The sequence below is a fragment of the Eleutherodactylus coqui genome, chromosome 4 (genome assembly GCF_035609145.1).
Source record: "Eleutherodactylus coqui strain aEleCoq1 chromosome 4, aEleCoq1.hap1, whole genome shotgun sequence".
Classification (NCBI taxonomy): domain Eukaryota; kingdom Metazoa; phylum Chordata; class Amphibia; order Anura; family Eleutherodactylidae; genus Eleutherodactylus; species Eleutherodactylus coqui.
In genome coordinates, this window is record NC_089840.1 from 108,491,067 (window position 1) to 108,504,313 (window position 13,247).

At 40.7% G+C, this 13,247-nt stretch overlaps 1 protein-coding gene across 4 annotated transcripts in view; it reads right to left on the reverse strand.

The window, feature by feature from the left end:
• Nucleotides 1-13,247, reverse strand: part of CASK (calcium/calmodulin dependent serine protein kinase) — a 268,122-nt gene that overhangs the window by 81,216 nt on the left and 173,659 nt on the right. The gene's annotated exons all lie outside the window — the stretch shown is intronic.

Consider the following 13,247-nt stretch of genomic DNA (forward strand, 5'->3'; position numbering starts at 1 on the left):
AGCCAAGTACTTTCCTTTGTGGTCAAGGACTATTGCGAAAGCCAATTTTATTTCTCATTTTCAAAACAAGGGTATTTTTATTTGTCACATGGCTTAAAAATACTATTTTAACCATTTACTATGAATACAAAAATGTCCAGCTCCACTCTAAACATGCTATGCAAGCCATAACCTATGGATAACGATTACCTTGTTCTTATTTACTGTTTGATGTGAGTATTAGTGATAGGAGTTTAGCTGCACTGAATAATGGGACTCTGAAGGTAGTCTGAAATCTACCGGTCTTCTTTCTCACCACATACTGTCCTTTTCTCTATTGCTTACTTTATACAGCAGTTCTGACTGTTATGCATACGGCAAATCCACCAGGAGGTCCGTGTCAAGGAAAAAGATTTCAAGTCAGCAGGAAGCAATGTTGTATGGATTCCAATGCAGATTTTGCCACAAATTTCACCCAATGCACATTATTGGTTGAAATTTGTGGAAGAAAATGTTCAAATTGTCCTCAAAATGTCCAAAAACTGCACGGTGAGAACATCTATTGGGTTCTATTCACTGCTGTGCTGCACAAGTTGTAGGAAAATATAATTACAAAGATAAAACCAGCAGTCATATGCTTCCTGTTACTCAGTTATAAATAATATAGAACTCATGCTGCGGCTGCAATCAGGCCTCAGCTAATACAAGAAAAAAAACTTGATGAAGCCGGAACGATCATTTCATTGCCAAACATTAATTTGTTTTTCAGAAATAGGCTGGTGTTAAAAAGATTATGCCACTGTGTACTGAAAGAGACTTGTATACATGATTACTGCAGCTTATACACAGACTTGCCCTTTTTTGTGCACTGGGCAACACCTAAACGTTGCAGGCTTTCAATATATGCAACATTTTTCATCCACCCAGGCATTATAAAAAAACTACTACAGAGCTATCCAATAATGAAGTCCCCCCAGTTTGGCAATATGGTGCACGGCCCTGCTTTGGGTAGATCAGTAAAACATTTATAGTATATTGGTGTGGTATACTACAAATGTCTAATAGGTGGGGTCATGAGAGTATAGAGCACTGTCAAAACAATAGTTCCTATTAGATCCATTAACCCCCATAAAAAAAGAAATGGGAGGTAGATTTACAAACCCCAAAAGCAGAAGAACAATGGTTAAATCGTTTTTCCTCCATTTTATCAATATCCAGATGTACAAATCATTTCGAAAACTTAGGCAAAATATTATACCGATAGGATCTCACTCCCCAGAAACTCCACAAAATATCCCCCTGCTACTCTGAAAACTGTTTAGGTGTGGCTCATCAGAGGGAACTTATGGTGGTATTGTCCATACATATCAGGGTTGTGGACTCAGACTTTCAAATTAATGTCCAATCTCTGTGGTATACAAATCCCCCCCTAAATCTAGCTATGGCTCCATTAATCCCTTAAGCACATGCATAACGACGCAATGATTTTTGGGGGATTTTCATCTCAACTTTTGAAAAGTCATAACTTTAAAAACATTTTTGTCGACATGGCCATATAAGGGCTTGTTTTTTTGCGTGGCGAACTGTAGTTTTTATTAGTGCCATTTGTGGGTACATAAACTATGTTGTAAACTTAATTTTTTTACGATAGCGTTAGAGAAGACATCAATTCTGGCATTTTTTTTATTGCAGCGTTAATTATGTAGCATAAGTGACAACATTTTTTCTGCGGGTCGGTATGATTGCAACGATACCAAAATTCTTTTTTTTTTTTTCTTCACTTTTCCACAATACAACCCTATTTTTTTAATTATTGGTTTTTCTAGTTCGCTGCATTCATAGTCCTATAACTTTTTTTATTTTCCCATGGACGGAGCTCTGTGAGTTCTTGTTTCATGTGTGACAACTAGAAGTGAGCGATCCTACTCGGCCACGCCCCTTTTTCGCCCGAGTGCCGCGATTTTCGAGTACTTCCGTACTCGGGTGAAAAGATTCGGGGGGCGCCGTGGGTGAGTGGGGGGTTGCAGCGGGGAGTGGGGGGGGGGGGGGGGGGAGGGAAAGAGAGGGCTCCCCCTTGTTCCCCGCTGCTACCCCCGGCTCCGCCACGCCTCCCATGCCCCCCCCCCCCCCCCCCGAATCTTTTCACCAGAGTACGGAAGTACTCGAAAATCGCGGTGCTCGATCGAGTAATTACTCGAAACGAGTGTATTCGCTCATCTCTAGTGACAACCCATAGTTTTAATGGGCATAATTTTAGGGTACATATGGCTATTTCGATCACTTTTATTGCTTTTTTTGGAAAGCAAAATAAAAAAAAAAAAATAAGCACTTTGCCTCAGTTTTTTAGGTTTTCTTTTTTACCACTTTTTGCTGTGCAGGATAAAAAGTGTGCTTAATTTGTTGCATAAGTTGTTATGGATACGACGATACCAAATATGTGGGATTTTAATTTTTTTAAACTAAGAGGAAAAAGCACCAAGAAAAGTTGTTTTTTTTCTTTTTTACACTATTTATGTCGGAGTAGGGGACTTGTAGCATTACACCTATGATTGTTAAGGTAAGGCATTGCAGGACTTCTGTCCTGCAAAGCCTTTACGCTTCTAATAGCGATCATAGGCAATGGCAAAGCAAGACGCCTGTAGATGGCGACCTGTTGCCATGGCAATCCATTGGCCCTCTGCTATATCGCGAGAGTCTATGTAGAGCGCGGCGTGTAAGGGGTTAACAGCAGGAGTCCCGATGTACCACCGCTGTTTCAGGCGGAGGCCAGCTATCGGTGACAGCCGGTTCCTGCTGCCGGATAGTGCGGGATCTTTGGCTATCCACAGGACGTAATTGTACGCCCTGTTGCGTTAACTACCCCGCAGCCAGGACATACACTTACACCCTGTGGCGTTAAGGGGTTAAACCTAGATTCTGATCAGCTACCCCATAATGTGCTTACCCCTCTGTTACATGTGCTGGTAGCTACCAGAATTTCTATCGCACAATTCTGGAATGGTAATGCTATTCGTTCTATTGCAAATATAATCAAAGCTGTGAATAAAATCTGGTTTGAATACAGGCATCTCTGTGCCTCAAATAAAGGAAAATTCATGACAAGTTGGGAAGTCTGGATCCAAAGACATTTTTGTTACATGCCCAAATCTTGCCTGCTGTAATTACTCTTCTCATGTACTAGACAGATTACAGCTTTGGTTTTTTTATGTTTAAGTTACACATTTCAACCTCTCTGTAGGAGACTCTGCAATGTCCTAATCAATGAGGTTATGTTCTTTGTTCATTACTACTACAATTATTTTGTAAAACCTTGTCAATAAAAATGGACTGCTCAAAAAAAAAAAAGAATGAAAAAAATGCTCAAAGCTACTATTATACACACACATATAAAGGGGTCCAATATAAACTAATGTCTATTACATCCATCATCTACCTGATTCCTGTTCTATATCAAAGCTGGAATTCATCCCAATTTTCCAGATATAAAGGTTATATAGCCAGATTAGAAAAATGCATGCATACCTTCAGCCATTAGGAAAAGCCCCCCATTCAAATGCAACAACTGGTGCAAAATAGATACCATCATTAATAAAAAAATATATATATATATGCAAGTCAGTTTCTTCTATGGATACATCATGGGACCAGAGGGTCAAATGCGTTACAAAAAAAGATAAAAATGATAACGTCTCATTTAACCCCTCTGGATGCACAGTTTTAAGTCAGCATATCCATTCTGTTTCTCTTTGCAAGATATTTTTGTCCCAATCACCGCCACTTTCTTCAAAACGAATAACTTTAACCCCCTGGAATTCCAATGGACTTCCAGGATGTTTCAACCACATGTGATTCGCAATGGTCCCATCACTTTTGTTCTCAAAGTCTCCGATATATTCCAGAACTCCTCTCCTTAGTTCCCTCTTAGTTTTCCCAATATTCGTGAGTGGACAAGGGCATGTACACAGACTACCCCTTTTGTGCGGCAGTTGGCAAAACCCCTGGTTTTATGGCCGCTTCAGTTACACTATGGAAAGTACTAGTCTTTTTGATATAAATACACCTCAATTTGTTCTCCGACTAGGTAAATGATGCCTTTCTTGGGGCAAAATGGCTATGCACCAAATATTTCCCCAAACTTCTACCTAGTCTATATGTGATTAATGGTCTTTCTGGTAAATTGGCTCCTATATTAGGATCCACTTTGAAAATAAGCCAGAATCTTGCTAAAATATCCCGAGTCTCTTAGGTTGCTGAATCAAAATTATCAATAACCCTGAATTTGTTTTCTTTCTCCTTTTTGTCCCTTGATCTCAATATTGTCAGTTTGTCCTGTTGCAAAGTAAAATTCTAAGCCTCTGAAACGAGGCGGGCGTGGGGGGGTGGCATGGGGTAGCAGAGGGTGGAAGAGAGATGCCCCACCCCCACCCCCTGAGCCTGCTCGGACGAGAATGCAGTTACTCAAGAGCGATGCTCACTCGAGTAACTGCCTTATCCAAGCGTGCTCGCGCATCTCTAGTCCCTATACAATGAAGACCAGAGGAGTGTCCTTTTGGTTTCGAACAGGTTGGTATACCTTCTTTTTTAGCTACATGGAATTCTGTACAGAAGCATCAGGCAAAGTTTGAACTGCTCAGAAGGCTTTATTTAAGAAAAAAAATCAAAACCTATGGAAGATATATGCCTTTGTATGCAGAAGTATCGGTTGGGAAACTCGATATATACCTGTGAAAAACAATGCAAAAACGAATGTATGGATAGGTTTCCCTGCAGATCCCAGCTGATTGCTGGATGCTCTAGCAGGGTGACCTTTTGTGATCGGCTTATTGTCAAGGGACCCCTTTGATCACAATATTCCTCTCTACCCACATTGTAGCTCTGCAGGTATAATGCACATATGAAAGAGTTAGGGCGCCTTCACACTCGCAGGAAAATTGTGTGATTTTCTTGGGATGCGGGAGCGAGTAAAAATGCAGAATTATGACACCAATAATTTTCAATGGTTTCCTTTACATTTGCAATGTTTTTACTCATGCGATCTTGCAAGAATAAAATAAAATAGCATCATGTCCTTTCTAAGATGTGCGATTTTTTATCTCCCATGTTTCCCTATAGAGACTCCTTTTTATTGCACTGCACAAACTTTCGATTTTCATGCAATGCGTTTTTAACATTAAAAAAGTCCTATTGACTTTAGCGCTAAACAAATCGTGGTAAAAACGTGCGAGAAAAATTGCAAGTGGCAGTGATGTTTTAGCAAGGAAAAGCAGCGCTGACGCTTAAAAATCGTGGGAAAAATACGCTGTAAAATCGCAATGGTCAGTGTGAAGGAGCCCTTACACATTTAGGTATCCTTCCACTGCTCTACAAGTGCATCAATAATATGCAGGCGGTAATCCTGTGCATGACAGAAGACTGTAAAATGTGAAGACCAGGGGGCCAGTGTGGGGATTCTGAATTTCTCCAGCTTAACATTTGTGAACTAGGTATACATTATGGAATATGCAACCTCTGAGAGAAAAAGCACGGTTCCCCGAAGTCAACAACTTCATGTCAGGCCTGGGCAAATTCTCAGTTAGCCATCCAGCTTGCATCCCCCCTCCTCCACATACAAGACCCTATCGCTAGGACCTCATATGCAGTGTACAAGATTTTGGCCATAATAGCAGTGAAGTGATAGTCCGCATTGACAGCATTTTTTCCTGGAAAACTCCACGTTACTCTAAACTGTGGATGACAAAATACTCAACAGTTGAAGTTTTCAAAAGCATCTGTCATAAAAAAAACACATAACTCCGCATGCCAAACCAACCAATTAATGCAGCTGATGACAGCTTGGATAAAACTAAATAGACAATTAAATGGGTACAAACAAAAACAGAATAAACTGGTAATTGGCGGTGCATTTTAATTACTGCACTTAGAACTTCATAAGATTAGAATTTGAACAGTAGATACAAACAGAAAGTAAAATAGATTACAATTAAGGGATAAAGCTACTAGAAATGTCAATTTGCAGATTTATAATTTATGGAACTGGGTCTATAACTCTCTAGAGTTTAAACAAAAAATGGTCAGCCCCTCACCAGTATAACAACTTGAAGTATATCCTAGCAATACACAACATCTGTGGTGTCCATCCACGCTACCTACCGCATACTGAACAGACTATACAAATGCCTTACAAGTAAAGCAAGCCTTAAAAATAAGTAGACAAATCTGGTATCCCAGAATGGCCCCAGTCAACAAAAGGAGATAGTTCTTCTGCTCAAGGGAAATCTAACTAGGAAAATGGTTGACATCTGTATTCGGAAAACGTTTCCTGGAATGTGACCAATATGCTTGAGTATCCGAAATACTGATTTTTCTTGTATGCCTAAACTCACTTAGTGACAAATTACACGAGCTCATAAGAACATACTGTAAAAGTGTCTGTGTTCTTCAATGAAAAACAAAACAAAATCCAGCCAAAGTGGTATACAATTGCTACAAAGTACATAAATAGAAATATCTTTATCTATGTTCAGCAATGATAGGCCCTTTTACACGCAACGATTATCGCTCACAATTTGTCCAGACGGCCGAAAACGAGCGATAATTGTTACAGGTAAACGCGGGAATCATGCAGTTTTCGTTTGAACAACGGATTTTAATTCATATAAAATCCATGCTTCAGCCACTGAAAGACTAAGCAAATATATTCTATTTGAATGCATTTCGCTTATCTTTCAATAGACTGCACGATGTTTACACTAGCCGTGAGAAAAACAATACAATCTGCCAGCAGCCTCGAGGAGAACAATGGAATATTCCTGCAGGGGTTTGCACAGCTTGAAGTGTGTTTAAACACATGCTGGGATCTGCAAACAACTCCTAGAGGTCCTTTTACATGCAAATGAAGATGATATAGGGTTAATGGCCATTAAAGCCACTAAAGCCCCATTTACACACAAAGGTGATCGCTCAAAATTCATCAGAAACTGACAGTTTAAAGTGATCAGCCCATTAGTATCTAACTAGCTTCATTTGCATGTATTTAGAGAACAGCGGGTGGTCTGTTTTCTAAATACATCACTATTGTTCTCCAGAGGGACAGCTGCTGAAAGAATGTTATCCCCGCTGCCTGCAGAGAACTCGGCGTGTGGGCCGTCTTATCAGTTCTGATGGATTTTAAGCGGAGCTGAACTCAGCGATGGACGAAAACTGCTCGGCGAGTGCACGATGGGCGCACTTTACACAAAACGGCTAGCGCTCAAAAGATGGCTTTTGAGCAAATTGTGAGCGATCATCATTGTGTGTAAAAGGGTCTTAACACTTTATGCAAATGCATTGCTAAATCTTTCAATCTTTCAGCAGTTTGAAAGATTATCTTTGTGTGTAAAAGTACCTTAATAAGATTGCATTTCCATGAAAAAAAGATCTTTTCTGCAACTCTTGTAATACATGTAGGCTGCACTGCCATCTTCATTCTAAACATACCATGATCACCCAGTTTGCTTTTGATATATTGTTGCCCACTGTAACAGAACCTAGGCTGTTGTAAATGGCACTTGCATTTTGTGTTTAAGTCTCCACAGCACAACAGGTTTACTATCCAATCACTCCTGCTGTTTAATGATCTGATTTAAAAACTGCATTTTGGAATTCTATGCAGTTCCTTACATTCACAATAACTGGGTTTTCCACTGAGCAAATCTGCTGCCAAACCGCGACATTTCCGTCAGGAATCCGCCCCGTGTGACCGTGGCCTAGGGGATGCGATTGCACCCGGGCGCAGGAGCCTTAGGGGTGCCTTTCCCTTCCATATAAAAAGCCCAGTACTATGAATAAAGCATTATAGTTGGGGGCCCTGTTACAGATTTTGCATTGGGGCACAGAGGCTTCTGTATGACAGTACTTGCCAGAAACCAGAGGCTGAGACTCAAGAGTTCTGCATGTGGATCTGCATATGAATTTAGCCCTAGTTAATGAGGCAAAACATGTCAATTTTTTTTCTCCCCATGACGAAGATTTCAAAATTCACGCCATAAGAACCATTTCACACTTTCCCACTGTAACTGGAGTATCCATAGAAGCCCCACTGTCAGCTGGTCAGGTGGCTGCTGAGACCCTGCAGTTCTAACATGCCGGATATCACTGGCAATCACCTGATCGCCATGTTAAGCGCAGGCTTCTTGCATTCTCTACGCAGCGCTCACTGAGTGCTATGTAAGAAAAGGCAGAAGAAGTTAAAAAAATGCTTGTCTTGTCCTTCAGGTCATTCTAATAGTCAAGAAGCCGACCTGCTGCTCCTAGATTGCAGGAGCTTTAAGCCCACGCCGTATATTTACTATTGGCCAGGATTATAGCTCTGCACCAAGTGGCGTATATTTAAGGCGCTTGGTCCTCATAGCGTTAAGCAATCTTGCAAGTGCAGCTTCAGAAATCAGGAACTTGGCATTCGAAAGGCTTTTTCATGCTAAAAAATAAACATAAGCCAAAGGGGAGGAAATGGCATAAAACAACTAAAGAAACAATCTCCTGCTCTGCAGTAATGCCTCTGCAGTGGTCCCTACCTGTGGCCACAGCAATGATGTGCTTGTATACTCCTATCACTACTGCAGCCAATCAATGGCTAGACTGGTGACCACTGTTGTGGTGGTCATTGCTGCTCCCAAGCAAACAAAGCCCTCGAGTGACCATCAGAGCAGAGGGGTGATTTAACACGCTATTTGTTGTTCTATAATAATTCTTCCCTTTGGCCACTTTTTTCATGATTTCAGAAACCCTTTTAAAATTGCCATTGTTTTTGTCACTTTCATGAGAAGTATATTTTTCACATTGGTAACATTAACTTGTCTCAGATGATAAAGTGAATCCTATGAGCCTAGAATTTACCAGTAATGACCTGCAAGTGTTAAAAGTAGAACTTCTCTAACAGCATCCAGCTGCTACTACACGGCTATGGATGCATCTACAAGGTCTGACTAGCCATTCAATTTGCACAGAGGACACACTTTCTTGAAGGGGAACCCACAGTTTGTTCCAATTGTGGTGACAGATTCTCTGTAATGTAAACTATTCATAATGTGGTCTACAGAAAGTTGTTTGTTAGTTCTAACATTTTGTTCCTCCTTTGGCTCTGCACGCAAATCCCAATAGAGGGTGAGAGTGAGGAACGTTACCTCTGGCACTTCTTCTCTCACACAAAAGGAGGAGAATGTCTATGTAACAAAAAGGGGTATAAATGTCATCTTTATAAAACTACATTCCACAAGGTTGGATGAAAAAAGGGCATATCTGTGGCATATACAGTAAATGTGCACTAATTTAAGTATACACCAACTTGTCTCCTTGCATTGTGCTCTTATCCAGTGAGCAACGGCACATTACATTTAGACAATGAAATAAAGAATTGCAAGGAAAAGTAAGCAAGCCCTTTAAAATTACCTGCATTTCTGCATAGAGTAATATCAAGTATAATAGGACAGTGCCTCTGAAATTAAGAGTAGGGTAGTTAAAAGAAAACTCAGATAGGCACTCCTTAGGAGGAGACCTGCCTGCCAACCCTCGCAGTCCTAGTAAGCGTAACAAATTCGAGGGACATCCAGAGGATATGGAGAGCCGCAGATAATCCCAAATATCAGATAGAGATTTGGTGTAAAAAAATTTTGAAAGGAAAACACAACTGCGCTCATAAGACTTGGTGCGGCTAATGGGGAAAAAGCTGTCATTAATCCAGGGATTAAAGAAGGGGAGGCTTTCTGTTTTAATTGACAATACACTTACCTCCCTCTCCGTCTAATGCAAGCCTTTTCCCCATTTATCCACACCAAGACTTATGATCACAGTTTTTTACGTTTTCTTTCTGCATGGAATGACAGATGAGTGGGGAACTCTTGGGATCGGACCCTTTAAAGGTTGTGCAGTTGTAAACTAAGGATAGGTCTTCAATAGTCGATGATCCTTTGCCTACACATCAGCTGTTCACTACGATGATTTCCCACTGCAGTACCCCAACTTTGCAGGCCAAGTTCCCACTGAAGTGAATGAGAACTTTGCCTGCAATACAAAGCCAGGTGGTGATGAGTTTTTGTAGTTTTTACCCTGCTGTCTGATTAAAGCCTCACTGACATCTGTTCTTTTCAAGAAAGATTTAAAGGAGATGTCCCGAGGCAGCAAGTGGGTCTATACACTTCTGTATGGCCATAATAATGCACTTTGTAATATACATCGTGCATTAATTATGAGCCATACAGAAGTTATAAAAAGTTTTATACTTACCTGCTCCGTTGCTAGCGTCCTCGTCTCCATGGTGCCGACTAATTTTCGGCCTCCGATGGCCAAATTAGCCGCGCTTGCGCAGTCCGGGTCTTCTGTAGTCTTCTATGGAGCCGCTCGTGCCAGAGAGCGGCTCCGTGTAGCTCCGCCCCGTCACGTGCCGATTCCAGCCAATCAGGAGGCTGGAATCGGCAGTGGACCGCACAGAAGAGCTGCGGTCCACGAAGACAGAGGATCCCGGCGGCCATCTTCAGCAGGTGAGTATGAAGACGCCGGACCGCCGGGATTCAGGTAAGCGCTGTGCGGGTGGGTTTTTTAACCCCTGCATCGGGGTTGTCTCGCGCCGAACGGGGGGGGGGGGGTTTAAAAAAAAAAAAACCCGTTTCGGCGCGGGACATCTCCTTTAAGGTGAACCATGGCTTTATGCAAAAAAAACTTTTAGAAGACCTCATAAGATGTGGTGTAGAGACACAGGATGCTGGAGCGGTCTACAAAAGCACGGCTAAAGACCTGAGTGTACATCCTTCCATGGTGAGACTGTTGCTGCCCTTCCTAGCAGCGGCGGCGCTGTTACAATCACTCCAGATAACAATCAGACCTTACTTTACAAGTAATCAAGGCAAACAGCCAGGTAAATTCAACATTTCATTTAGGTTGCATCACATGGTACAATAAGAAAAGGTATCAAGAGCTGCACCAGGAAAACCACGTGCCATTTTTTTCAGCAGTTTTCAATACAATTGCTGGTTTTATCACAATGATACCGGGAATTTTGCAAATTGCAGCTAAACTGCAGTTTTCCCTTTGCATTCACACAATTTGGTAAAAACCAATGTTAATGTTCTATGGCCTCTGCTCACATGAGGTTTATCTGGAGTTTACAGTTTACAGCTGAGAAGGACCAGCAAGTCTTACATTTCCTTTTCTTTTTCCTCACTATTCAAGAGGCAAAACGTCTTTATTTTTCTGTTCGCACAGCCGTATGAGGGCTTATTTTAAATGGGACAAGTTGAATGTTTTAATCGTATTTAATGTACATACAATGTATTGGAATTTTAAAAGATGTGTAAAGGAAAGAAATTGTGCATTTCTTGGGTTTTGTTTTTAAAGCACTCATGGCACAGCAAAAATGCAGTTAACTTGGGGCGGCTTCACGCGACCGGACTGGATTCCGCATACGGCTGGACCGCAGCATATTCTGGTAATGAAGCAGGCCGATGACCCCGCGTTCCTGAATTTTCTGTATTGTGAATGACCATGGCGGCTCGCGGTCGGTCATGCGCAGTACAGATTTCTTTTTCTTCAATATTTGTATTTCCCATGGCTTTAATGGAGGCCATCCACACAGTCCACAGTAAAACAGAGCATGCTGCGATTTTTCTACCACTCGTGGAATATGCGATTCGTATCAGCGAGTGTGAGCAAAAAAAAATAAATTCTATACGCCTTTCAATGCGTGCAATTTGCTGCGGACGCTGATCACGGATTCCGCAATAGAATCCGGTTGTGTGAAGCCGACCTTACTCTGCAGGTCAGTACAAACGCAGGAATACCAAGTTTATACAGTTTGTTTTTTAACATTTTCGAATTTAAAAAAAAAAAACCTACAAAACAACTTAAACCCCTGCTTTTATTTTTCCGTTGAGCAAGCTGTATGAGGGCTCGTTTTTTGTGTTGTAAACTGTAGTCTTTATTGGTACCGTTCTACTGTACATCCAACTTTTTATTCAATGTTTTGTAGGAGACAGGATGCAAAGAAAAAAAAAAAGCAATTTTGACATTTTATAGAAAAAAAAAAATTAGTTTACAGCACTGAATAAATAATTAATGTGATAACAGTTTAGACATTTATAGACATGGCAATTCCAATTGTGCTTATTTTTCTGAAAAATGGGGAACTTGATTTTTTTTAAATAAAGATTATATATATATTTTTTTAGGTCTCGTTTTTTCAGTTACCATAGGGGACTTGCACTTGCAATCACTTGATTGTTTCTGCAGTATACTGCAATACTTCAAAATTGCATTATATTGTACATTTCAATGTTAAGCTATTATTAGAAGGCTTAATAGAAACGCAGAGTTGAAAGGGACCTCCAGGGTCATCTGGTCCAACGCCCTGCTCGATACCGGATGTACTAAATCATCCCAGACAGCTACTTGTCCAGCCTTTGTTTGAAGACTTTCATTGAAAAATTCACCACCTTCCCTGGCAATATGTTCCCTCCATCTCATCCCATTTCAGTTCTGTTGAGATCATTTATCAGTAGCCATCTATTGCCACCAAAGCAAAGATTACAATGAAAGGTAACACCTATATATAGATCTGCCAAGATTCATCATTCACAACAGGAGATGTTCACTGCTCACCTCTTCCTGATCGCTGCACAATGACCTCTGCAGAGGTCACAGAGCATGCCTAGAACAGGCTTCTATTGGAGTCAATGAACATTGTCTGCCCATTGTGTCTGTTTTATGTGGCTATTCTATGTAACAGGAAGTGTCAAAATACTATTAGTTGTAAAGGACTAGAGTGAAAACTGCAAGATTTAAGAATATACATAGTGACATGAAAAATTAAAGACAAACATCCATACTGTCCACAGAAACCAGCTGGTAAATGGCTCATACTAATGACAAAGTACATGCAGGAAATTTCCTTCCTTTCTTTAAATATAAGAACAATGTCAACTATAAAGAAGTGTTCCGGTATAATGTGTGGGAATACTTATTTATACAATTCCCTAATTTAATATGATCAATGTTAAACCTACACTTTAGCTATTCAAAACTATTATGCAGTGCTATTAACAGCACGTTATATGCAGGGTTATTACAAACGATCTTCCCGATCTGAAACCCTCATAACTCACGTTTAATGACACGATTACATAAATTTGATATCAATGGAAACAGAAACTCAAGAAGTTTTGTTGCACAACATCAAAAACGTGTGTCCACATCAGAGATGTTCAATGTGACCACCCCCCTTTGTCACACATTGAGCCTGT